Here is a 27,564-nt window from a genome sequence, read left to right on the forward strand (position 1 = left end):
TGAGATGAAAGGAAAAAAATGAATTTGTCTATGTCTGGCTGATCCAGAAGAGCAAACATAGAGAAAGGCCTGATCTGGAGGTACATGGAAGTTATAGACGGCCAGAGAGAACTAAGTATGTAAACTATGCTGAATTTGAAGGGAAATTGTAAGATGTATTTGGGATTTAACCACGTTATGTTAATTCTGGTTGGTTTTCTTCATTTTAAAAATAGCTGATTCTCCATTGCAAAATGTTTATGTTAAAAATGGAAATATGTACATGTATGTGTATATGAACACTCATGTGACTTAGGTTTAACTCTATATATGTGAATATAAGCTAGCTTTAATTCTGTACGGTATGAAAGAAAGTTGGATCCAACAGTGTGTATGTGTGCTTGTAACTATTGTTTTATCTTAAACAACAACCACACAGTCTTCCTCCATGCCTTGTAAAGACTTTGTCCCATTCTGTAGGCTATCCCTTCCCTCTGTTGTTTCCTTTGATGTAAGGAAGCCTTTAAGGTGCACGAGGTCCCACTTGTTACAGGTGCTACTTCCTGAGCACCTGTAGTCCTGTTCAGAAAGGATTTGTCTGTGCCAATATCTCAAAGGGTTTTCCTTACCTTTCCCTTATCAATTTTAGAATTTCAGGTTTTACATAAAGGTCTTTGGTGCATTGGAAATTGATTTTAAGATGGGGTGAGATATAGACATCTAGTTTCATTCTTCTACATATGAATATCCACTTTTTGCTAGCAACATTTGTTGAAGAGATTGCCTTTTCTTTAGGGCATACTTTTGAAATCTTTTTCAAAAATCAAGTGGCCATAGCTACTTGAGTTTAATTCTGGGTTTTGTATTTCATTCCATTGACTTTTGTGTCTGTTTTTGTACCAGCATTACACCTTTTTTAAATTAAGATTTTGCCCGGGCGGTGGTGGCCCACGCCTTTAATCCCAGCACTCGGGAGGCAGAGCCAGGCGGATCTCTGTGAGTTCGAGGCCAGCCTGGGCTACCAAGAGAGCTCCAGGAAAGGCACAAAGCTACACAGAGAAACCCTGTCTCGAAAAACAAAAAAAAAAAAGATTTTATTATTTATTTATTTACTTATGTTTGTATCTGTATGTGTTTGTGTGCATGCATGTGAACCTGGATGTGTGTCCTTTAAAAGTATCCTACAGGAACTGAAGTCTAGTTAATACAATTTAAGAAGCTTTTGCACTCAGAAGTGCACACACACACACACACACACACACACACATACACTTTCTTGAGGTGTGAAGTCCATCAGTACAGAGCAGTGCTGGAGCAGTAGTGTCCTGCTGGGGACAGGAAAATCCTATTTCAGTGGTAACTCTGAGTCTCCAGGGTCAATACTTGGAGTTCTTGGTTTTACTGTGGTTGATACAATTTAAGAAATAAATCTTAAAAAAAAAAAAAGCTGGGTGGCAGTGGCACACGCCTTTAATCCCAGCACTCAGGTGGCACAGCCAGGTGGATCTCTGTGAGTTCGAGGCCAGCCTGGTCTACAGAGTGAGGTCCAAGACAGGCACCACAATTACACAGAGAAACCCTGTCTTGAAAAACAAACAAACAAACAAAATCCATCCTCCTTAAAATTTCACATGCCCTTTTAAAAATTAGTTCATGTGTGGTTGTTGCCAAACACTACAGACAATGGGATTGTACGTGGTTTGTTCATAAAAGTCTTTTCAAGGCAGAGGTGATGGCTCATTGTGCAAAGTGTATGTCTTGACCTTGTAAGCCTGAGGACCTGAGATGAGATCACGTAAACTCTTGTAGGCCAGATGTGGTAACATGTGTCTATAATCTTGACCTTCCAATGGTGAGGTGGAAGACAGAAACAGGAGAATCCCCAGATGTTCATGAACCGGCTGGACTGCACACTCAGAAAATGAACATACCTCAACCAAGATTGAAGGCAATTGTACTCTGACCACCACACATGCATGTACCTGCACTCACATATGAACATGTGCATTCATCAATCTTTCTCTCACACACACTTGCCCACCACATGTGCATCATATACACAATCACCAGATATGCACCACAAACACACACAGGCACATGTACAAGCATGCAAAGATAAAAATAAAATTTCAAGATCAATTTCATTGTTCACTTCAAGTGCTGCCTTGCTTTGTACTTCTGGAATGTTTACGTGTGTCACAGAACTTCAAGACTATGAGAATAACCATCTCATTTTACTGTAGATCCTGGACTCTAGACCTTAATTGTCAAGTTCTGAAAAACACTTCATCTTGGTATACACTAGCAAGTTAAACTGCTGCATTTTTATAAATACCTGTGGAGCAAGAGACTGGTCAGAAATAGAGGGGTTTGTGTTTTGTTTTGTTTTACAGTTAGCAGTACAGCCAACAGCAAGCATGGCTTTCCTTTAAAGGGTCATTTCCCACCAATCTTCACCTATTCCTGTGCTCTGGAAGCTCCTCTTAGGTATTTTTTGTGAGACAAAATAGTTATTTGGAGATTAATTTTATTTTTCCAGTGTATAACCACACCAAGGTTTACAGAAATATTTTAGGAGATTCTTCCTTTTATGGACCTGGGACCAATTTGTCTAGATGTACATTTACACACTGCAACAGGAGCTGTATCCTGGCTGTGGTCCATACTGCCAATTGCCAACCTGGCCTCATCATGGCAATGAGAGCAAAGTGTGAACCAAGCATCTTCATCCTATCACACCTTTGGTTTTGTGCCTTAAATAACCTGGTATTCCCTAGAGAATGACTAGCTGCTCCTTGAGGTCTTGGATGAAGGCTAGAACAATGGTTATGGATGGTTATGAGCCATGCAAGAGATCAGACACTTTAGTTGTTACACTTCTGGAGTCTGCGATATCTTCTCCAGAACGGTCATTTCAAAATTGCAGGGACAGTTTGATGGAATTCACCATAATCTCATCCTCAGAATAATGAGAGTGAATGCTCATGTGAAAATTTACATGGGCAAATCATTTTGAGTCATCATTAATAAATAAGGTCAAACACTAGTACCATTACATTTGATCGCACCCACACTCATTTGAAGTGGAAATAGGGTTGGGTGTTTGTAAGTATTTCCCAAAGACTTTCATTGTTGTTATCTTACTTGGTTACTAACCCAAGAATCAGTAAGTAAACCGGAAACCTGGACCTCTTCCTTCCCTACAGTGTATTTATTCACGGGAACTTGAACACCTAGGATTGGGCTTAAGAAGCACAAAAAGGAAGGAACTGAATGCATGTCAATTTTGTTAAGTTTTCTAAAACTGTGACAGCGAACTTCTAAGAAAGTCTCAGAGAGGAACAGGACTGCCTGTAACACACAGTGAGAGGGCATCCAATACCCTAGATAATTATATTTATGAAGATCAAGAAGAAATAAGTCATAAGGCTCCAAACAGTACCAAGAAGTAATTTTAGCACAGTGTGAACATGTGTGGTATTATAAAAACGTACCCATTAATCTACAAATAATAGTTGCCAATTAGAAGTTTGAAATACTACAAAGAGGCTTCTCATGGAATATAGAATACAGAGAAGCTATAGGAATAATTTGAATAATCACTGTCAAGAAATCAGAACAAAATAACTATACAATTAAAAAGGGAACTCAGAACCCTTGATTTTATCTTTTCTAATGTTATTGTTAAGTATAGATAAAAATCAAATAAAAACTACCTTTGTGTGTTAGCATACATGGAATATTAAAAAAGCATCAACACTTTAAGATGGATGGTATTACCACAGATAGTTGTTACTTAAACCAACCTCAAGACTGAAAACAGGATTGTTATCTATTTTCACAGGTACCGTCTGGACTCAGCAGATCCTCAGCTTGATTTATTTTGAGGGCCACCGAAACAGGACTGAAAACGTGCCAACAGTGGACAGAGCACCGTTCTTTGAGTACAATATTCACAATTTAGACTATGTCAAAATGCCATCACCACGCATCTTTTCTTCCCACCTCGCATATTACTTAGTACCAAAAGGTCTCAAGGAGAAAAAGGCTAAAGTATGTCATGGAGCTTAGTCACTTTTTGAACAGATAAAATATCTTAAGTGTTGGATAACAAAATAATTTCAGTATTTATGCTATGATGATACCTCTCTCTGAACATTCTTGAGTGTGTCTCCTGGATACCCTTCCACCAGCCTCTGTAGAACCTTCATATGTGAATAGAACAGCAGACTCACAAATACCAGAGTAGTCAGCGTATGGAGGTGGTGTAGTATTTCAGAAGTTGTTGCTGGAGCCAGCAAAGGATCACTTCTCGTTTTTTCCTCTAGTAACTTGACATGTTGGGTTTAAATGTTTGCCAATGTGGCAGTTATCGAACGCCCACTCACAGTGGTCTTAAGTTTTCCTTCTGGACTCAATAATGAGATGACACATGCTGATATTTATTGACCAGGACCTATTATAATTCGGTGGAAAGGTTCTACCACTGGTCCAGCTTTTCATTATTATAACTTTAGTGTAATTTTCCTACTGATATGAATTCCATCACTTCTGCATACTAATAGACTTATACTTGTGGCCTTTCTCCTGTTTTAGAACTTTGTGTAACTTTGTGGTTCAAATTGATTAGTACCATTCTTAATTTAAGTATAATCAAACATATTGACTTTTTTTTTTTTTTTTTTTTTTGGTTTTTCGAGACAGGGTTTCTCTGTGTAGCTTTGCGCCTTTCCTGGAACTCACTTGGTAGCCCAGGCTGGCCTCGAACTCACAAAGATCCACCTGCCTCTGCCTCCCGAGTGCTGGGATTAAAGGCGTGTGCCACCACCGCCCGGCGCAGTTTCCTTATTAATGTATAGAAATTCACCTGGTATTTGTGTGGTTTTGATTTTGTACACTACACCATTGTAAAACGGCATTGGTATTTGTTAGCATTTTCTGCACTGGAAACCACATGATCTACTTAGCATGCTTCTAGATTACAATCTCTTTTACCTTTTATTGCCCAATTGTTCTGTTCTTGATTATCAATGTTGTAGTAAAGAGAGGTCAGAATGTTTGAGTGATTCCAACACCACCTGAAAGTCTTTATATCTATATCTACTACTAAGATTGATTATATGTGTTTACATGCAGCCTTTTGATTTGAAATACTTTCTACTGCTATGTGCTATGTGTTACAGAAAGGAAAGTTTTTTTCTATTATCAATTGAAATAATCATATTAATTTATTTTCCCGTTTGCTTTTGTTCAGCCATCTTTGCTGTCCAGGAGGGAATTTTAGTGTTCATGTCACATGGTTGGCTGAAACTCACACCTCCATCATAAAGTCATTAATTTCTCAACCCATGACTTCTCTAGGACCTCAGGAACTCAGTGCTTAAAATCTGCAGTTTTCTGGAGAAAAAACTGAGTAAAGAAGATGTGGATGCTGTTGTGAGACAAGCTACGTTTCAGAACATGAAATCTGACCCACGAGCAAATTATGATAATATTATAAAAAATGAAATCGGGGAGAGAAACAAAGGCTATTTCTTGCGCAAAGGTGAGAAACACCTTTATCTGTAGTAGTAAAAGTACTGATACTTCCCCGAATCTCTTCCCTTGGAGCAAAAGTACTGTGCTTCCAATGTGTTTCTCCAGGTGATAAGGGTACTGGGAACCTACAGAACATAATAAATCTTAATGGACACTGAACTAATAGTTTTTCCAGAAATTTAATGGTATTTTAGTAAGAAACATGATAGTTTTACAAGTGTGGCTTTCCTTCTTTAGAGCTCATATGACTCAACTCTTTGAAGGCATGTCCGCAGTCTTGACCTAGGCAATGGATAGTTTAGAGGAAACAGTTCTAAACTGGGTGATTTTATTTATTTTGAAAGAAAGTCATGCTACGTGGTCCAGGCTGGATCACAGACACTGTGTAGCTCAGGCTGGCCTAGAACTTGGTTTCCTCCTGCCTCTTGCTTGCAAGTACTGGGAATAGACTTGAGGCATCATGTTTGGATTAGTCCAGAAGAATTTTTATTTTACTTCTGTTTATTTCCTTCAGGATACTATAAAATATATCCTGCTGTGTATCTGGAGTGAAGGAGGTTAAATTGCTCCATCCTCGTGTGCCACCCTCCTTCATTACAGTAATTACAGTTGTGTCTTCTGTGATTCGCTTTTGTATCAACCAACCGAGATTTTATTTTCACTTCTGAGACATGGCCTCATGCATGTGACTCAGGCCGGTTTGAACTTGCTATGTGTAACTGAGGGTTACCTCTAACTCCTAGCATTGCCTCTACCTCCCACGTGGTGGGGACACAGGCATGGACAACCATACGCAGGTATTGTGACCTAATTGTGTGTCAGCAGCTGTCAAGAAAGAATGGCCTCCTCTCTACTGATACTCTTTAACCTCATAAGTCAAAATTTTAATTTATTATATCATTTAATGTAACATTCCATAATGTAATTTGACGTGTGTTTTGATTACTTTTCGATAATTCATCACTTACCATTATAATGATGGACATTGGCTGTATATAATTTTTGAATGTTTTATTGAAATTGTTGTAGATTTTGATAACTTACAAAAATGTTCCTTTTTTTCCTCTTCTCCCATTTAACATCCCTTTACTTCTTATTCTCCAACTAGACCAATGCTCATCAAGTCTCATACCAATGCTAGTTTGCTGTCCTTCAAATGCAAGGAAAACAGTTTGTATAATCACATGTTCTAGCAGAAAATATCATGTGCTTGTTTCCATTTTTAAAGGCTGTAATGGTGGTTGTAAATATGTGCACTGTAGAATGGTAACAGTGGTGACAGCGTTGCCCTTTGTGACCTTAGCTTCATTAATTGAAAGTCTTTGGATTTAATTTTACAATGAAAATTGAGGAATTGACAAGTTTGAATCATATGTATGTCTTTCCCACACACACACACATGAAGCACACATTTGGGGTAAATAACAAAATAATTTTTTGTAAAAGTCCTCTAATTGTGGCACTATGCAATTACATTTCTTCTGGCCTTTACATACTCTTTAATTTTTATTAGAAATTTTAATTAAAACATTGTATCATTTGCCTCCTTCCCTGCCCTTCTAACCCTTGGCGTGCCCCTTCCCTCCCGCCTCTCCCATGTGCTCTCCTCTCTCCCTCTTAAACTGACGGCCTTGTTTTAATTCTTAGTGTTATGTATGTCAGTGCATAAGTATATAAACACAACCTGCTGACCTCTTCTAGCGAGAGTTGTGTGGTGTATGGTTTCAGGGCTAACCACTTCGTATTGGTTAACCAGTTAGTGGGCTCATCCTTGAATGGTCAGTTCTCCTTCTCTCAGCACTCACTAGTTGCCTCTTCAGTGTCTAGGGGTGGGACCCTTGAAAGTTCCTCCTTCCTTGTTAGCGTGCCCATTGACGTTATCATTGTTCAGGCCCTGCTTAGGCAGCTATGTTCTTCAGATATCATGGGGTAGAGCATCTCTGTCACTTCTAGGAGGCACAGTATCACTCTTAAGATCTTTCTGCCCCCTCTTCCACAATGTTCCCTGAGTCTTAGGTTCAGGATTCCTGTTTTAGGTGTGTTCCTTGGTGCTGAACTCTGCAGAAGCCATCGGTGCTGCATTATGAACTGTTATGGTTTTCTGTAATGGTTTCTGTTTGTTTTAAAGAGAAATTTCTTTGATGAAGCATGAGAGCTACACTTATCTGTGGTATAGGGATATATTTTAGAATGCAGCTAGGAATCATTCTCGTCTTTTAAACTGGTGGCAGTAGGTTCTTTTCTAAAAACCATGACCTTTCTGGGGCATGGCGTCACATGCCTTTAATCCCAGAACTTTGGAGGCACATGGAGGCCAATCTCTAAAATTAAAGCCAGCCTGCTCTACAAAGCAAGTTCCAGGACAGCCAGCATTACATAAAGAAGCCCTGTCTCAAAAAAAAAAAAAGTAAAAAATAAAAATAAAATAAAATCCACGACCTTACAAGCCTTAAGTAGTTATCTTTATCCCAGCAATGTGGAGCTGACTCAACATATGTAAGTCCATAAATGTAATGAACCATATAAATATACCTAGAGACAATAATCACATGATTATCACAAAAGATGCAGAAAAAGCCTTTGACAAAATCTAACATACTTTTATGATATCAGTTCTAGAGAGACTCGAAGTGGAGGGAACACACCTTCACATAATAAAGACTATGACAAATGTACAGCCGACATTATCCTGAATTGAGACAACCTTAAAGCTGTCTCATGAAAACCAGGAATGAGACAGGACTGTCCACTGTGTCCACTTCTCTTTTTAACAAAGCGACTGAAGCAGTAGCACAAGACAAGAGAAGGAAATTCAAGAGATACAAACAGGAAAAGAAGAAGCCAAATTATCCCTATTTGAATATGATATGATATTATACATAAAAGAACCCTAAAATTCCAACAAAAACCTGTAGAAACAACCAACAATTTCAGCAGAGTTCTGAATATATGGAACCAGTTTACAAAAATATGTAGCCTTTCTACACATCAACAACATACATGTAAAGAAAGACATGATGGACATAATCCCACTTACAAGAGCGTCAAAGGCAGTAAAATATCCTCGAATAAACCCCACTAAGAAGGTGAGAGACCTCTGCAATGAAAAGCTTAAGTCTGTGAATAAATTTTAGGAAGACATTAGAAACTGGAAAGACCTCCCATGTTCACGAATTGGGAGATTTAAGATAGATAGAGAAAATGACTATCTTACCAAAAGGAATTTATGGATACAGTGCAACTCCAATCAAAATATCTGCAACATTCTTCCCAGAAATATAAAAAAAGGCCAACCCAAAATTCATATGAAATTATAAAATACCTTGGATAGCCAAAGCAAGCATGACCAAAAAGAATAATATTGTGGTAAACGGGCCCGGCGGCAGCGGCCGACAGGGACATTCAGGCCTGGCAGCAGCCGGCAGAGACATTCAGGCCCAGCGGCGGCCCACAGAGGTAGTCAGGCCCGGCGGCAGAGACAAGCAGACGCAGGTAGGCCTGCGGCGGCGGCCCGCGGAGGTAGACGGGCCCAGCAGCAGCCCCCTGAGGTAGACGGGCCCAGCGGCGACAGCCTACAGGGATATTCAGGCCCGGGGGCAGCCGGCAGAGACATTCAGTCCCAGCGGCGGCCCACAGAGGTAGACAGGCCCGGCGGCAGAGACAAGCAGACGCAGGTAGGCCTGCGGCGGGGGCTGGTGGAGGTAGACGGGCCCAGCGGTGGCAGCCGACAGGGATATTCAGACCCAGCGGCAGCCGGCAGAGACATTCAGGCCCAGCGGCGGCCCGCTGAGGTAAACGGGCCCGGCGGCAGCGGCCGACAGGGACATTCAGGCCCGGCAGCAGCCGGCAGAGACATTCAGGCCCAGCGGCGGCCCACAGAGGTAGTCAGGCCCGGCAGCAGAGACAAGCAGAAGCAGGTAGGCCTGCGGCAGGGGCCGGTGGAGGTAGACGGGCCCAGCGGCGGCAGCCGACAGACATATTCAGACCCAGCGGCAGCCGGCAGAGACATTCAGGCCCAGCGGCGGCCCACAGAGGTAGACAGGCCCGGCGGCAGAGACAAGCAGACGCAGGTAGGCCTGCGGCGGCGGCCCGCGGAGGTAGACGGGCCCAGCAGCAGCCCACTGAGGTAGACGGGCCCAGCGGCGGCAGCCGACAGACATATTCAGGCCCGGCGGCAGCCGGCAGAGACATTCATTCCCAGCGGCGGTCCACAGAGGTAGACAGGCCCGGCGGCGAAGACAAGCAGACGCAGGTAGGCCTGTGGCGGCGGCCTGTGGAGGAAGACGGGCCCAGCGGCAGCCTGCTGAGGTAGACGTGCAGCGGCCGACAGGGACATTCAGGCCCGGTGGCGGCCCCCAGAGGCAGACAGACCCAGCGGCAGCTGACAGGGACATACAGGCCCGGCGGCGGACCGCAGAGGTAAACAGGCCCAGGGACGGAGACAAGCAGACACAGCTTGGAACAGGGACGCCCCTAACCCCAACATCTGGGGAAGAAGCTATCTCCATGGGTCAGAACCAGAACGAATCTGAACACTCCGTCTGAGGACAACCCAGGGCCCAGCTGCTGATCCTGTGAAACCCAACAACTTGGAGGTATTGGTGAGACTACCCTGCTCAGCTGAAACCCATCTGGGAGAGGATTCAGATGCCTACAGTTTAAAGTCTGAAGAAACAAGATCAGCTGAGGAGTTGACAAATGAACAAAAAGTGACCTGAGAACACAGAAGAAGGCGCTACCCAGACACCAAACCAGATCACCAGAATCATAAGTATATAATTCACCGATCGAAATCAGCTGCCCCTGAAGAAATAGCCCAAAAGCACCAATTTAACCAAGAACCCCTACTAAACCAAGACTAAAAATTAGAACAAGAGAGGCACTCTCAGACACAGACACCACCTGCACCTCACAGAGGAAGAGATGAGTAGGCGCCAGTGCAAAAATACAGGCAACAACATAAAGACCTATATGGCAACATCAGAACCTAGTGATTCTACACCTGCAAGACCTAAACATACCATGACAGAAGAAACAGAAGAAATCAACCCTAAAAATGACATTAAGAAGATGATAGAGGCCCTTAAAGAAGAAATAAAACATTCCCTCAATGAGGAAATAAAAACTTTCCTTAAAGAGGAATTGAAAAACTACCTTAAAGAGGAAATAAAAACTTTCCTCAAAGAGGAAATAAAAAACTCCCTTAAAGAGGAAATAAAAACTTCCCTTAAAGAGGAAATGAAAAACTCCATTAAAGAGGAAATAAAAAACTCCCTTAAAGAAATGGAAGAAAAAACGAACAAAAAATGGGAAGAAATCAAAGAAAGCCAAGAAAAAGCAATTAAACAGATGAAAGAAACATTCCAAGATCTGAAAAATGAATTTGAGACAATAAAGAAAACACATGCTGAGGGAATGCTGGAAATAGAAATCCTGACAAAACGAACAGGAACTACAGAAACAAGCATAACCAACCGATTGCAAGAGATGGAACAGAGAATCTCTGACACTGAAGACACGATAGAGAAAATAGATTCGTCAGTCAAAGAAAACAATAAAGACAAAAAAGTCCTAACACAAAACGTCCAGGAAATTTGGGACACCATGAAAAGACCAAACCTAAGAATAATAGGGATAGAAGAAGGAGAAGAATACCAACTCAAAGGCACAGAAAATATATTCAACAAAATCATAGAAGAAAACTTTCCTAACCTAAAGAAAGAAATACCTATGAAGATACAAGAAGCTTACAGAACACCGAATAGGCTGGATCCAAAAAAAAAGTCCCCTCGCCACATAATAATCAAAACACTAAACACACAGAATAAAGAAAAAATATTAAGAGCTGCAAAGGAAAAGGACCAAGTAACATATAAAGGCAAACCCATCAGAATAACACCAGACTACTCAATAGAGACTATGAAAGATAGAAGATCATGGACAAACCTCATGCAGACACTAAGAGACCATGGATGCCAACCCAGACTATTATACCCAGCAAAACTCTTAATCACCATAGGCGGAGTAAACAAAATATTCCAGGATAAAACCAGATTTAATCAATACCTGTCCACAAACCCAGCCCTACAGAAAGCACTAGAAGGGAAAATTCAACCCAAAGAAGCTAAACACATCCATGAAAAATCAAGCAATAGATAATCCTACACCAACATACACCACAGAAGGACAACACAACACAACCAAAAAAATAACAGGAATTAACAATCACTGGTCATTAATATCCATCAATATCAATGGTCTCAACTCACCTATAAAAAGACACAGGCTAACAGAATGGATTAGAAAACAGGACCCATCCATATGCTGCATACAAGAAACACACCTTAACTCCAAAGACAGACACTACCTCCGAGTAAAGGGCTGGGAAAAGGTTTTCCAAGCAGATGGACCTAAGAAACAAGCTGGTGTAGCTATCCTAATATCTAATAAAATAGACTTCAAACTAAAATCAATCAAAAGAGACCAGGATGGACATTACATATTCATCACAGGAAAAATCCACCAAGATGAAGTCTCGATTCTAAACATTTATGCTCCAAATACAAAAGCACCCACATTCATAAAAGAAACACTACTAAAGTTTAAAACGCACATCAAACCCCACACATTAGTAGTGGGAGATTTTAACACACCACTCTCACCAAAAGATAGATCTACCAGACTGAAACTTAACAAAGAAATAAAGGACCTAACAGATGTTATGACTCAAATGGACCTAATAGATATCTACAGAATATTCCATCCTAACACAAAAGAATATACCTTCTTCTCAGCACCCCATGGAACCTTCTCAAAAATTGACCACATGCTTGGACACAAAACAAATCTCAACAGATACAAAAAAATTGGAATAACCTCCTGTATTTTATCAGACCACCAAGCCTTAAAGTTAGAACTCAATAACAACAAAAATTATAGAAAACCCACAAACTCATGGAAACTGAATAATACCCACCTGAAACATCAATGGGTCAAGGAAGAAATAAAGACAGAAATTAAAGAGTTCCTAGAATTCAATGAAAATGAAAGTACAACATACCCAAACTTATGGGACACTATGAAAGCAGTGCTAAGAGGAAAATTCATAGCTCTAAATGCACACATAAAGAAGATGGAGCAATCCCATACCAATGAATTAACAGCACAACTGAAAGCTCTAGAACAAAAAGAAACAAACTCACCCAGGAGAAATAGACGCCAGGAAATAATCAAATTGAGGGCTGAAATCAACGAAATAGAAAACAAGAGAACAATACAAAAAATCAATGAAACAAAGAGTTGGTTCTTTGAAAAAATCAACAAGATAGACAAACCACTAGCCAAATTAACCAAAAGGCAAAGAGAGAACACCCAAATTCACAAAATCAGAAATGAAAAGGGAGACATAACAACAGACAATGAGGAAATCCAGAGAATCATCAGATCATACTTCAAAAACCTGTACTCCACAAAAATGGAAAACCAGGAAGAAATGGACAATTTTCTGGATAAATACCAAATACCAAAATTAAATCAAGACCAGATAAACCATTTAAATAGACCAATAACCCCTAAAGAAATAGAAACAGTCATCAAAAGTCTCCCAACTAAAAAAAGTCCAGGACCAGATGGTTTCAGTGCAGAATTCTACCTGACTTTCAAAGAAGAACTAATACCAATCCTCTTCAAAGTGTTCCACACAATAGAAACAGAAGGAACACTACCAAACTCTTTTTATGAGGCTACAATTACCCTGATACCCAAACCACACAAAGATGCAACAAAGAAAGAGAACTACAGACCAATCTCCCTCATGAACATTGATGCAAAAATACTCAACAAAATATTGGCAAACCGAATCCAAGAATACATCAAAACAATCATCCATCACGACCAAGTAGGATTCATCCCAGGGATGCAAGGATGGTTCAACATACGGAAATCAGTCAATGTAATACACCATATAAACAAACTGAAAGAAAAAAACCACATGATCATCTCCCTAGATGCTGAAAAAGCCTTTGACAAAATCCAACACCCCTTCATGATAAAGGTCTTAGAAAGAATAGGAATACAAGGAACATTTCTAAACATAATAAAAGCAATTTATAGCAAGCCAACAGCAAACATCAAATTAAATGGAGAGAAACTCAAAGCGATACCACTAAATTCAGGAACAAGACAAGGCTGTCCACTCTCCCCATATTTATTCAATATAGTACTAGAAGTTCTAGCTAGAGCAATAAGACAACAAAAGGAGATCAAAGGGATACAAATTGGCAAGGAAGAAGTCAAACTTTCACTATTTGCAGATGATATGATAGTATACATAAGTGACCCCAAAAACTCTACCAGGGAACTTCTACAGCTGATAAACTCCTTCAGTAAAGTGGCAGGATACAAGATCAACTCAAAAAAATCAGTAGCCCTTCTATACACAAATGATAAAAGGGCTGAGAAAGAAGTCAGAGAAACATCACCCTTTACAATAGCCACAAATAATATAAAATACCTTGGGATAACACTAACTAAACAAGTGAAAGACCTTTTTGATAAGAACTTTAAATCTCTAAAGAAAGAAATTGAAGAAGATATCAGAAAATGGAAGGATCTCCCATGCTCATGGATAGGTAGGATTAACATAGTAAAAATGGCAATCTTACCAAAAGCAATCTACAGATTCAATGCAATCCCCATCAAAATCCCAACACAATTCTTCACAGACTTGGAAAGAAAAATACTCAACTTTATATGGAAAAACAAAAGACCCAGGATAGCTAAAAGAATCCTATACGATAAAGCAACCCTTGGAGGCATCACCATCCCGGACCTCAAACTCTACTATAGAGCTATAGTAATAAAAACAGCTTGGTACTGGTATAAAAACCGACATACGGACCAATGGAATCGAATTGAAGACCCTGACATTAATCCATGCACATATGAACACCTGGTTTTTGACAAAGGAGCCAAAACTATACAATGGAACAAAGAAAGTATCTTCAACAAATGGTGCTGGCATAACTGGATGTCAATATGTAAAAGATTACAAATAGATCCATATCTGTCACCATGCACAAAACTCAAGTCCAAGTGGATCAAAGACCTAAACATAAATCCAGTTACACTAAACTTAATAGAAAAGAAGATAGGAAGCACTCTTGAATGCATTGGCACTGGAGACCATTTCCTAAATAAAACACCGACAGCACAGACCCTGAGCACAACCATTAATAAATGGGACCTCTCAAAACTGAGAAGCTTTTGCAGGGCAAAAGACACAGTCAATAAGACAAAAAGACAGCCAACAGATTGGGAAAAGATCTTCACCAACCCCACATCTGACAGAGGATTGATCTCCACAATATATAAAGAACTCAAGAAACTAGACATCAAAGCTCTGAACAGTCCAATTAAAAAATGGGCTAAAGAGCTAAACAGAGAATTCACAAAACAAGAACTACAAATGGCTGAAAGACATTTAAAGAAATGCTCAACATCCTTAATCATCAGAGAAATGCAAATCAAAACGACTCTGAGATACCACCTTACACCTGTTAGAATGGCTAAGATCAAAAACACCAATGACAACCAATGTTGGAGAGGATGTGGAGCAAAGGGAACACTCCTCCACTGTTGGTGGGAATGTAAACTTGTACAACCACTATGGAAATCAGTATGGCGGTTTCTCAGAAAATTAGGAATCAAACTACCTCAAGACCCAGCCATCCCACTCTTGGGCATATACCCAAAGAATGCTGATACATACCATAAAGATACATGCTCAGCTATGTTCATAGCAGCACTATTTGTAATAGCCAGAACCTGGAAACAACCTAGATGCCCATCAACGGAAGAATGGATGAAAAAAATGTGGTACATATACACAATGGAGTACTACTCAGCAGAGAAAAACAATGAAAGCATGAAATTTGCAGGCAAATGGATGGAACTAGAAAAAATCATCCTGAGTGAGGTAACCCAAACCCAGAAAGACAGTTATGGTATGTACTCACTCATTGGTGGATTCTAGATATAAAATGAACAATCAGACCACAACCCATAGAACCATAGAGGCTATATATATAGCATGGAGGTCCCTAGGACGACTGTGGCATATAATAAATTTCAGTTTTACTCAATTATTGAAAAAAAAAATAGCCAAATGAATGGAAACACATGAACTATGAACCAAAGACTGAGGGGCTCCCAGCTGGATCAGGCCCTCTGAATAGGTGAGACAGTTGATTGGCTTGATCAGTTTGGGAGGCATCTAGGCAGTGGGACCAAGTCCTGTGCTCATTCCATGAGTTGGCTGTTTGAAACCAGGAACTTATGCAGGGACACTTGGCTCAGTCTGAGAGGAAGGGACTGGACCTCCCTGGACTGAGTTTACCAAGTCGATCACAGTCCTCGGGGGAGGACTTGTCCTGGAGGAGGTGGGAATGGAGGGTGGGCTGGGGGTAAGGGGAGGGCGTGGGAGGGGGGAGAATAGGGGAACCCATGGCTGATATGTAGAACTGAATGGTATTGTAAAATAAAAAATATATATCACAAAAAAAAATAAATAAAAAAAAAAGAATAATATTGTAGGGATTTCCATTTTAGATTTTAAAATACATTATAAAGCTATAATAATAAAATCACTATGGTACTGACATAAAATAGACATATAGACCAGTGAGATAAAATGGAAGACTGAAACATGAGCATATGCAGCTACAACCTTGGGATATATGCTGCATTGTATCAATTAATATTTCTCATGTATTTATATTTGTTAGGGTTTTTGTTTTCTGCTAAAGATTGGTTATGACTGGTTAGATAATGCAAGGGACAGTGATCTAATGTATTTGTTGTGTTATTGCATAGGTTTCTTTCACTGCTCAGTCTTCCATAAAGAAAGGTGAGGTACTAAACTCCACAGAGAACTCACAATGACTTTGCACGGGTTGGAGAAGATACTGAAGTTGCTCAGAGTGACCTTTGCTTTGATAGTTTCATTTACTCACCTATGTGCCTATCCCTGTGCTTATCCCACTAGGTACCATTGGAGACTGGAAACATCATTTAACTGTGCAGCAGAATGAAAGATTTGACATGATATTCAAGAGGAACATGAAAAATTTTCCCTTGAAGTTTGTCTGGGATGTAAATGAAGAATAGAATTCTAATGTTAGTATAAAAGAAACATAAAAGTCAATTGAGCAGAAGGCCTAATTTTATATCAATATTGATATGTTCTGTATCTTAATCATTAAATGCCAAACTTTATTAAGGAACAAAATGAGTAAACTATGCCTGGATAAATTGCAATAAGTTTAATGAATGATTTCAAATTTCAAAATTAAATTAGTTTGGTTCTAGTTAGCATTGGTACTGTGCACTAAAAGCATAAAACATGGTGCTTTGTGATGTAGGAAAATCACTGCAAAGAGTTCTCTTTTTTTTTTTTAAATTTATTTATTATTATGTATACAGTGTTCTGTCTGCATGTATCCCTGCAGGCCAGAAGAGGGCACCAGATCTCATTGCAGATGGTTGTGAGCCACCATGTGGTTGCTGGGAATTGAACTCAGGACTTTTGGAAGAGCAAGCAGTGCTCTTAACCTCTGAGCCATCTCTCCAGCCCCCCAAAGAGTTCTCTTTAGTGGACAATTTTTCTTCATCTTCCATGATGAAATTTTGGATCAAGAACTCTGGAGAAATGGCTCAGCCTGTAGAAGACTCTGGTTAAATTCCCAGCACCAACATGGCAGCTCATAATTATCTATAACTCCAGTCCATGTGATCAAACACTCTCATACAGACATGAGTGTGGGCAGAACACCAATGGAAATAAAAATTAAATTTTTTTGTATAAAAAAAGAAAACATCTTCCCATTCACACAATGAATCTTGAACTTTCGCTGATTCAAGAAATCAGGAGGGGGATGTAGCTGTAACCAACCGTCTTATTAAATAAGAAACACAGAAACAATGTAAAAGAGAGGTCAGAGCTCAGAGCTAAAATCTCACCCTTCCTCCTCTGTGTCCCAGCTTCCCGAAAGAGAGCTATATCCTGTCTGTACGTATTTTTTATAGTATTATTGTTCTGCCTTCTCATTGGTTGTAAACCCAAACACGTGACTGCCTCGTCACTGTCTGAATGTACAGCCCCCTAGGTCTTAAAGGCATATGTCTCCATGCTGGCTGTATCCCTGAACACACAGAGATCTATGGGATTAAAGGTGTGTGTCACCACTACCACACTCTGTCTATGGCTCTAATAGCTCTGACCCCTGGGCAACTTTATTTATTGACATACAATCAAAATCACATTTCTGTACAATTAGAATACCACCACAGGGGGATATTAGAATTTTTAATTTGGAAAATTATAACCAAGCATTGAATAAAAATCAGAATTGACAAGAACTGGAAAAGAGGGAAGAAGATGTATTCCCTACTTTAACAGATCTAAACTTTTAGTTGATTATTTTTGTTGTTTGATGACTTTATACTTATATATAATGAATCGTTATTACTATTTTTATCAACATTTGTGGACAATGCACTTAAGATTTTCTTTCACCCTTACATATAATGTAATTGATACTGTGAACTAAATTTTAAGCTAGTGACTGGGGAAATATCTAGGACATACTTAAATGTCTCCAAAGTCTGTCCTAGTGAATTAGATGCATGTGAATTTATTAACTCAGTTTTAAAATAGTAACAACAACAGTCTCACACCTGAGAGCTGAGCACACAGCAGTTACTATGTCCTTGAAGATGTGTACCTGAGCAGCCAGTGTATTTCCACAACGACTCTCACTAGGCATGAGGAGTCGGGTGACAACCATTGGTTGTTCAACCACAAGGCTGGGTGCCTCAACAGTCCCTATCAGCCAGTAGAAGCCTGGAAGGTCCCTGGAGACCTGCTGGTCCCTATTCTACAACAAAGGCTTGAAAACACTGGTTCTGACATCAGGGAAGGGGTCAACATCAGCAGCAGCAGCAACAGGGCAAATCCCCAGGGTGGTGAGAGGGAAGGACAAGAGAACAAATGGAGGAAAGCTCTTCATTCTGCTATACCCTTTATCTGGACTACTATCAGCAGGTTCAACAATTGGGGAGGGTCTTTCCACATCAACCAAGGCAGGACACTTATTTAGGGGAGGCTGTCTACTTAGATATTCTGATTTATTGCACGTTGATGCTAAACCCAACCATAATATCTTCTATTCTTAATCACAGGTAGCAGTTTCTTTAGCCATGGTTTGTTGGCTGTAGAGACAGCTGTGTTCAATTCACACCTGTGATGAAGGGCAGAGGAGCCAAAATTCAGATGACTGAAATGCTAGGGAAGTCTGGGGAATGATAGAAATAAATATAGATAAATAAATAGTAGATATAAATATGGTAGAGGTTTGAAGGGGGACATACATGGGCATTAAAGATTGTCTGGGAGTGTTACTGAGTGAAAGAGTTCTTTAATTCAGTCCCAAGAAAGAAAAAGAATGAAAGAAAGAAAGAAAGAAAGAAAGAAAGAAAGAAAGAAAGAAAGAAAGAAAGAAAGAAAGAAAGAAAGAAAGAAAGAAAGAAAGAAAGGAAGGAAGAAAGGAAGGAAGAAAGAAATAGGGGAGGGAGAAGAAGGAAAAGGGAAGAAGGGAGGAAGGGAGTGGGAAGGTGGGTGCGTAAAGAAAAGGAGTCTAAGAAAAGAACCCCAGAAATGAGAGGTAGAAATAGGAGTGGAAATAAGAGAAATATATTGGAAGAGACTGCTAAATGGGATTATATGTTTCTCAAGGCCATCAAAGTTCCTAAGCAGAATAATGTTAACAAGAAAGAGAGTTGGTGGCAATGTAATAAATGGGAATTGAGCAATGGGTTCCAGGTGCAATGATGTTCCCATGGAAAACTGAGGTTCCAATAGGAGGGTTAGAGAAATGTCAATGGAAGACAGGAAGAAGTATTCCATTCCAGAGAGTAAAGGAATTATCATCCAGGAAGGAATAAAGAGAAGATAAAGCACATCAAGATCGAAGAGAAAAGGAATAACCCACAGTGAACAAGGAGCAAGAAGTGCCAGGACAGGAGGTGCCCTTCAGACGAATGTAGAATTCTTACCCAGAGAGTGCACCCTTAGATTCCAACCATCCAAATATACTTACCAGAGTCAATTAACAGTTGTTGGGATGCTAATTGATGGATAGTCCTCACCAATTACTCCCTTCATTCAGAAGTGAAGTCATAAGCTCTGAACAAATACCTCCCTTGCTCATGGGCTAGATGGTGTGGACCATCTCAGCAGCAGAACAGCATTGGTCTGTACTCAGGTTTCCAGGACCCTACAATAAATCTCCCGTGCTGTAGTGAGTTTTCTCCCCTAATAAATTCCTTCACCCTTTAAGCAGACTCTGTGGCTTTCTCGCATTATCTGGCACCCAACGTGGGGCTGAGCCCCATGGCCTGTAGCCTCGACTACTCCCTATGCTCCCAGCTCCAAGTGAGTCCCGCAGAACTTCCAAGCTCCTTCTGCCCAGCCTCTGCCCCGCTGTGTCATGCATCTGTGCCATGTGCTGCTACCCACCAGCCCTTTCGTTTGTCCCAGCTTGAGCATACACTCTCTCCACATTGACCTGTTCTGTTGGTGGACAGAGGTGACACAGGGTCTGAAATATTGTTTTGTAAATGCAAATGCTTCATAATTTCAGATGAATTTTCCACCACATGTCATTTACTTTAAAATATATTCCACAGGAACTGAGCCCTACTTAACACAGTTTAAGGTACATGCACCAACACCATACCATTTTAAAAGTTAGTTTATGTGTGGCTGTTGCTGAACACTACACACAATGGGATTGTACGTGGTTTGGCTATAAAATTCTTTTCAAGGCAGAGGTGATGGCTCAATGTGCAAAATATGTGTCTTGGCCTTGCAAGCCTGAAGACCTGAGATATAATCACTTAAACTCTTGTAGGCCGGATGTGGTAACGTGTGTCTATAATCTTGACCTTCCAATGCTGAGGTGGTAGACAGAGACAGGAGATTCTCCAGATGTTCATGAACCAGCTGGACTACATACTCAGAAAATGAACATATCTCAACCAAGATTGAAGGCAATTGTACTCTGATCACTACACATACACCAGCCTGCACTCACATAATGTCATGTATATGCACAAATCTCTCTCTCATATACACATGCACAGCACATACACACACATGCACCAGGCATACACTCATGCATACCAGACCAAGAAGAATGAGCCATAAGGCTCCAAACAGAAAAAAAAAAGTTAGTAAGAAGTTAATGCTACTCGCCCTGGTGTGATTTTAGCACAGTGTGCACATGTGTGGTATAATAAGAATGTACCCATTAATATCTAAAAATAATATCCATCAATGAGAAGTTTAAAATACTACAAAAAGATTTCCCATGGGATATAGAATACAAAGAATAGGAATAATTTCAACAATCGTTATCAAGAAATCAGAACAAAACAACTGTACAATTAAAAAGGGATTCAGAGCCCTGATTTAATCTTTTCTAATATTATTGCCAAATAAGAATAAAAATCAGATAAATACTACATTGGCTCATTGGCATACATGGAATAATAAAAAAAAGCACCAGTGGCTTGAAGATGGATGGTATTAACATAGATGTTTATTACTTAATACTACCTCAAGATTGAAAACAAGATTGTTATCTATTTTTGCAGGTACCCTCTGTATTCAAGAGATCCTCAGCTTGATTTATTTTGAGGGCCACCAGAACAGGACTGGAGACATCCAAATTATCAAAAAAGCACCATTCTTAGATTACAATGTTCATAATTTAGACTTTGTTAAAATGCTATCACCTCGCATCTTCTTTTCCCACTTTCCATATTACTTAGCACCAAAATGTCTCAAGGCAAAAAGGATAAAGTATATCATCACTCTTTAAACAGATAAAATACCTTACATATTGAATAATAAAATTATTTCAGGATTTCTGCTATGATGCTACATCTCTCTGAACATTCTTGATTGTGTCTCCTGGGAATTCTTCCACCAGTTTCCCTAGAATCCTTATCTGTGAATAGAACTTCAGAGTCACAAATACCAGAGTAGTCAACTTATGGAGGTGGTGTATTATTTCTGAAGAAAGTGGATAATTAGTTATTGCTGAAACCAGCAAAAGACCAATTCTTATGTTTCCTCTCTAGTAACTTGACATATTGAACTTAAATGTTTGCCAATGTGACAGTTATTGAATGCTTTTGCACACTGGCCTTAATTTGCTTATGTGTACCAGTTAATGAGATCAAGCATGTTTGATGTTGATTATCATAATCAGTTCTGATTCTGTGAATGGGTTCTATCATCAGTCCAGTTTGTCATTATTATAATTTTAGTATAATTTTTCTATTGATTTAAATTCTGTCTCTTCTGGATACCAATATGCTTGTGACTTTTCTCATGTTTTGGAACTTTGTATAACTCTGTGATTTAATTTGATTAGTCACATACTTAATTTTAGTATCATCAAACATACTGACTTTTAAAGTATAAATCATTTATTTTCTTTTTCATTATATTTTTATTACTTCAAAAATTCTTTTATTTTAAATATATTCTTCTCCTCTCCCAAGTACTTCCAGATCTTCTCCTCATCCCTATTCATTCAACTTTAAGTTCTTTCTCAAAAATCAAACAAAAGGGGCTGGAGAGATGGCTCAGTGCTTAAGAGCACTGACTGCTCTTCCAGAGGTCCTGAATTCAATTCCCAGCAACCACATGGTGGCCCACAACCACTTGCAATTTGATCTGGTGCCCTCTTCTGGCCTGCAAGGACACATGCAGGCAGAACACTGTATACATAATAAATAAACCTTTAAAACAAAAGGCTATTACAACAACAGGACCTTGCTTAAGAAATATTCTCTGGTTTGAATTTATATTTGCTTAATGCATTTATATTTGGCTTAATACTCTTAAAACACTTGTTAGTTAGTATTTATAGTAGTATGAAAGAATTTTCTTTTTAAATTCCATGTGGATTTTGTTGATGCTTGTACCAACATAATAAATACTTCATTCTTTTATTTTTCACTTATTGCCAATGTTACCTTGGCTATAGATCAAATATCTCAGAAAACTCAATGATGTCATTTGTAACCTTAGGGAAACTTTGTTTACTCTATTTATCAACTTCACAAGAATTATAACTTCTAGGAAGTTGACCTGTGTTTGTACATGTATGAAATACTATGTAAGTGAAAGTATTCAATTTTATAACATGGAACAAGTTGATAAACAACTAAACTTTCATAAATTGTGAAATGGATGAAAATCAAGATTTATTTGGATAATGGACTATCACACAATTGTTCAAACTTATCAGCATAACCAAGGATTACTAAACCAACTTTGTGTTTTTTCTGCAGATTCTTTATGTTTACAGAAATCCCAAAGACATTTTGATGTCATTTTTTTCATTTTTTCAAGCTTTCTAATCTCTTTTAATGCATAAAAAACTTGGCTATTTTGGCATCTTTGATACTAATTTTAAGCATAACACCTCACTGCACAGACAGTGGTATTCAGTTCTAGCCTTTTTTATTAATGAAATTTTTTCATTTGTTTTCCATCCCAACTGCAGTTCCCCCTCTGTCCTCTCTTCTTGTCCCCTCCCCCTGCTCCCCCCCAACTGTCCCCTCATCCAGTGCCCCCATCCAGTCCTCCTCTGTTTCTGTTCAGAAAGAGAAAAGCCTCCCATGGATGTCAACAAAGCATGGCATACCAAGTTTATGTAGGACTAAGTTCCTTCCTTTATACTATGACTTGTCAAGGCAACCCAGTATGAGGAATAGTTACACAACAGTCATACATATGTAGAGGGCCCATGTTGGTCCCATGCAGCCTCCATAGTTGTCAGTCCAGAGTCTGTGAGCTCCTATGAGCCCAGGCTAGTTGTTTCTGTGAGTTCTTTTGTGATGACCTTGAACCCCTGGCTTGTGCAATCCTTCCTTTTTCTCATCAACAGGATTCCCAGAGCTTGGCCCAGTGCTTGGCTGTGGATCTCTGTATTTGCTTCCATCAGTTACTGGATGAAGGCTCTATGATGACAATAAGGGTATTCACCAATCTGATTACAGGAGATGGCCAGTTCGGGCACCCTCTCCACTATTTCTAGGAGTCTTAGCTAGGATCATGCTATTGGATTCCTGGAAGTTTCCCTGGAACCAGGTTTCTCCATGACCCCCAAAGTGCTCTCCCCTATTAAGATTTATCTTTCATTACTCTCCCCCCATCCTGCCCTGAATCTACCCAACCCAATCCCTCATGTTCCTATGCAACCCCATCACCCAACCCTGTCCTCAGTTTACCTCGGAGATCTCTTCTACTTCCCTTCCCAGGGAAATCCATGCATTCCTCTTTGGGCCCCCCTTGTTACCTAGCCTCTCTGGGGCTGTGGATTGTAGCATGGTTATTATCCTTTACTTTATAGCTAATATCTACTTATGAGTGAGTACATACCATTTTTGTCTTTCTGGGTCTGGATTACCTCACTCAGGATGGTTTTTTCAGTTCCATCCATTTGCCCGCAAATTTCATTATGTTATTGTTTTTACAGCTAAGTAATACTCCATTGTATAAATGTACCACATTCTTTATCTATTCATAAGTTGAGGGGCATCTAGGTTGTTTCCACGTTCTGGCTATTACAAATAATGCTGCTATGAATATAGTTGACCAAGTGTCCTTGTAATATGATTGAGCATCTTTAGGGTATATGCTCAAGACTAATATCATTGAGTTTAAACAACACACTCCCGGGTGTCCTCATATCACACTCTTCCTTGAGTTCAGTATTGAAGGAGGCTCCTGAGATCCAGCCTCTCCTTTATTGATTGGTCTTTCTCGAGGCTTTCTTTTCCCAGTGGTCATCTCTTGTGATTCCTTCTAGTGCAGCCACGTGTGTCAATACAGACAACCTTATGTGTCTAGAATACTATCAGCAGTGGAGGCAAAGGTAGTTTCTTGCCCAGTGGCTAGCTTTGTCACATTTAAAGCAAACTCCATGTGGAGGTTCTTTGATGCCCAACCTCTTCTTTGATGTAGATTGGTGCTGCCAAGAGCAGACATATCTCACTGTCATGAACAGTCTTATGTTACTAAAACATATTAAATGCCATAGTCTGTAGATCTCTGAAGTGTTTGAAGACCACATATCTATCTAAAATATAACTCTTTTTAACCTTGAAAACATACCTAACATGACTACAAGTTTGGTTGTTACAGGTGGCTAACTACTAACCTGCATTTCTTAATTATCCTAAAACACTTGTAATAGCAACTTTCAAGGACTGGGATTTTACTTATATATTTTTTTTAAGATTTATTTATTTATTATGCATACAGTGTTCTGCCTGCATGTGTCCCTGCAGGCCAGAAGAGGGCACCAGATCTCATTGCAGGTGGTTGTGAGCCACCATGTGGTTGCTGGGAATTGAACTCAGGACCTCTGGAAAAGCAGTCAGTGCTCTTAACCTCTGAGGCATCTCTCCAGCCCCGATTTTACATATTTTTAAATGAGCTGCATAGTCATAATACCTTAAACAAGAATAGAAACATATATACAAAATATGTTTTAAAAAATAACCTTAAAATTGTATCAATATACAAAAATCCATACAATATAAATAGTTGACACTAGTAGTTGCATTTTATTAGGTTCCGTTATCTACCCTTCTACCCCATCACTCCTATACTCCCCCACCCCTTTTCTCCACTAAATCAGAGAGAAAGAAGGGTCGAGGAAAGAAAAGGAAACAAACAACCAAATCCCTTAATCCAATCTCCTTAATTTAGTTTCCTCCCTGACTATGACCAATAATAATTTGCAGCTAAGCCCTCCAAACAACAGGAAACTTCTATATGCCACCAAACAGCCAAAAACCACCCACTCCAATTCTATGGAATGTGGACATTGTATTCTTAAAATTACTGCCTGTTGTCTGTGGGTGATGGCCATTATGATTAATTACATGGGGACACCCTCAAGGGTATCCCACGTACACAGGTAAACATGCTGGACAGATGCACGCCATGTAGGCATGGCTGGCAGTGGCAATGACCCATGATACACAACCCAGATGCTGCATCCATGTGGAGAGTTTATTATAACAGAGAGATGAAGAGGCAGAAAAACAAAAAGAGGGAGACAGAGAGAGAGAGAAAGAGGAAGGGTGAGAGGAGAGGTGCACACCTCATGGGAGGAAAAGCAGGAGAGAGAGAGAGAGAGAGAGAGAGAGAGAGAGAGAGAGAGAGAGAGAGAGAGAGAGAGAGAGAGAGAGAGAGTTTTTCCTTAAGAAGAGGCTTCTGAGCCGGGCGGTGGTGGCGCACGCCTTTAATCCCAGCACTCGGGAGGCAGAGGCAGGCGGATCTCTGTGAGTTCGAGGCCAGCCTGGTCTACCAAGTGAGTTCCAGGAAAGGCGCAAAGCTACACAAAGAAACCCTGTCTCGAAAAAAACAAAAAACAAAACAAAAAACAAAAAAAAAAAAAAGAAGAGGCTTCTACATCAGGATACAGGGCAGCCCCAAGGGACAGAATCAGTACATTAACATTTCTCCATTTTGATTACTATAAAAAGAGGTGAGTTATGGGAGAAAGTGGGGGAACAAGGGTGCTGAATTCTCGAGGCTACTTCAAGCTGGCAAGGGGAGAATTGGGGGTGGGGGAAGCTGGGAGTCATGCATGGCGGGAGGCGGGAGTGAAGAAACATTGTTAGCTGTCATTGTGGAAATCTCTGTTGTGGAGATCTCAGGTGTCTGTTCCTTGAGGTTGATAGAAGAAAAAAATAGACTGTTATTATTGGTCATATGAGCTGTGCTAGCCATGAGTAGAGTGATAACTGCCAGAAGGAACAGAACAGAGAAGTGTCCTGGTTGTACAGAAGAGGCAAGGGTGAGCAGGGTCCAGTTGCTGGGCAGGTGCCTGCCTGAGCCTGGAGAGATGGTACCGGCAGAGAATTGAAGGATGACATGTTCTTCAGGAGTGTAGGAGCCATCACATCTGTCAATTCTCTGGAGGTGGAGGTGCATCCATCCCAGTTGGCGTCCTTGGTTGGGGGTTGGCATCCTCGGAGCTGTGCCAGCTGGTGCAGGGGCTGGTGTATCTGGAGACCCCTTTTGCCCAGGCAGGAGGGGGGAAACTGCAGAAATATTCTCGAAAATGGATAAAATCAAAATGGGCTCTGGAGACTGTTCATTTTTATCAGACCAGATTTGTTGATTCAGTAGCAGAACTTTTCCCAGGGACCTGTAGGTATCTGTAAGACAGCTGGAATAGATTTACATCATAGCAAAAGGGTTGAAAATCTATAGAAATTTAAGGACTCTTAACAACTGTTTGTACTCAATGTTGTATAAGTTCATCAAAGCTGCATTAATCAATGTTAAAATTTTGAACCTCTGGAGTTATATCTGAAACCAGATATAACTGTACCATGCATGAAGTCTGTGAATGAGTCATAGGTATCTGTAATTTCAATGGGAAACTTATTAATCAACTGTCAGTAATCTTGGGATTGGGGCTGTCAAACTGATACACCCTAGTCATCAAACATTGTCAGCTCTGAGAAAAATAAATTTAAGAAGTGAGACAGTTTCCAAGCTATCTAGGCAGCAATTCCTAGTTTCTCTGGGGTCACTGTGGCCACAGTGGTAGAATTTATTCAGCTGATAGTCCCAGAAGATCTGACAGATTTTTCAGTGGAGTAGAAATTTGAGGAGGTCATCCTACCTGTCTTGGCAGAAAGGACAATCAATCCCTGTTGCTCCTCTTTATTCATGATCTGGACAGGAGCTCAGCTTTTTGCTGTGTGGCCAGCCTTGCCATAAGCTTCCAAGTTCTTCTGTGGCCATCTATTTTCTTGGAGACAATACAGAATGCTGCCAGGAGCTGACATGTCTCTTTATCATAAAAAAACTTTTACACAGGGGCTGGAGAGATGGCTCAGAGGTTAAGAGCACCGGTTGTTCTTCCAGAGGTCCTGAGTTCAATT

General features: G+C 40.0%; 1 long non-coding RNA gene across 1 annotated transcript; it reads left to right on the top strand.

The window, feature by feature from the left end:
- Positions 1-5,533: 5,533 nt before the first annotated feature.
- On the top strand, positions 5,534-21,329 carry LOC143268863 (uncharacterized). The gene is made up of 3 exons (XR_013044994.1): positions 5,534-6,314; positions 16,562-16,692; positions 21,232-21,329. It is a non-coding gene; the product is annotated as an uncharacterized LOC143268863 (long non-coding RNA).
- The last annotated feature ends 6,235 nt before the right edge of the window (positions 21,330-27,564 follow it).

This window comes from Peromyscus maniculatus, chromosome 16 (genome assembly GCF_049852395.1).
Source record: "Peromyscus maniculatus bairdii isolate BWxNUB_F1_BW_parent chromosome 16, HU_Pman_BW_mat_3.1, whole genome shotgun sequence".
NCBI classification, from domain to species: Eukaryota; Metazoa; Chordata; class Mammalia; order Rodentia; family Cricetidae; genus Peromyscus; species Peromyscus maniculatus.